This window comes from Arachis ipaensis, chromosome B05 (genome assembly GCF_000816755.2).
Source record: "Arachis ipaensis cultivar K30076 chromosome B05, Araip1.1, whole genome shotgun sequence".
NCBI lineage: Eukaryota > Viridiplantae > Streptophyta > Magnoliopsida > Fabales > Fabaceae > Arachis > Arachis ipaensis.
The window spans coordinates 112245076-112246570 of NC_029789.2; positions in this window are offsets into that span (position 1 = coordinate 112245076).

Below are 1495 nucleotides of genomic sequence, written 5' to 3' on the forward strand. Positions count from 1 at the left end.
AGGCCATCTAGCTGAAGGAGCCGGCAAGTCGGGTGATACCTCCTCTCCTTCTAAGTCAGATTCCTCCTCCTCCTAATTAGTAAGAATTGTCCTTTCGTCTCCTCTACCTTTGAATGCGGAATCTTTTTCCGGAACTAGGGATGTCAATGGGGCGGGCGGGGGCGGGGGATGCCTCTCTGCTCCCCGTCCCCGCCCCCAGAATTTATCCCCATCCCAGCTCTGATTCCCGCCATGGGGGGATAATCGTCCCCATCCCCATTTCCTGCATTCCCCGTATTCTCCGCGGCGCCCCATTCTCCATCTCCCTATGTTAAACATTTATATGAAAATTATAGTGGAAAAAAAAATTACAAAACATTATTACAAACATATCTTATCCAAGATTATAAGTCCAGAAATACAACATAACAAATTATAGTCCATAAGGGGGTAAGCACTGAGCAGGAAGAGTGGCCAGTAACGACTGGCGAGGGGGTATGCTGCTATAGCTGTGCCTGTGGACACAACTATAGGGGATTGGGAGTTTTGAACTTTTCTGGAGAGTTGGGGCTTCGAAACGGCGCTAAGTGGAGTAGTAGGAGAGAATGGAAGACATTCAATAAGGTAGGGTTAGGGTTTTCAATAAGTGAAATTACTAAAAAGTCCCTATATATTAGAAATAAATTCAGGGTATTTAAATAAACTCAAGAATTCGGAGAATTATCGGGGACGGGGCGGGGATCCCCGTTCGGGTTCCCGTGCCTATCTCGGGGGGATTTTAGCCCCCATCCCCATCTCCACGGGAAAAATTTCCCGTCTTCAGGTCCCCATTCGGGGCAGTTCCCGCAGGGATCCCCGCGCTTCGGGGAATTTTGACACCCCTACCCCGAACAGTTCTGCACGTGCCTTCCTTTTCCGATCAGGGTTTTCGGAAGTGAAAATCTCCTTCTTCCGATCTCAGTAGTGTCCACAATAAAGACTTTAAAATCATTTCTTTTTTTGAGGAGCACATCTTTTCTTATAATCATATAAGTATTGATGATGTTTTTCTTAAAAAATATTTAGAGGTGCTTGCCCGAGGAGGTATCTAGACTGCAGGGGTGTGCTCCGCCCTCCTAAAACAATTGCAGGCAAGTCCACTTAGCTCTATTCAGAGGGAAGTGACCGATCTCCAAGATGAGGTTACTTCCCTTCGGAAGATCAAGTCAGAGTTGGAGGCTGAGAATCAAGAGACTCTGTGAGAGGGTGAAGCAATCCGAGGCTGCTTGTGGCTTGGCCGAGGGGTTGCTGAAAAAGGCCAAGGAGAGTTATACCCGTGTCTTTGGAGAGAAGCTAGATATGAAGGAGGACATGGCTAAGGTGAGAGAGCAGTATGTTGTTCTGGAGGAGTCAGTGGCTGTGGAAATGGATGAGTTGATAGAGAACCTAAAGGCTCAATTCCAAGTTCTAGCTCCTGAGGTCTACCTTTCTCCTATTGACCCTGATAAAGTCGTGATTGATGGAAGGATTATTTACC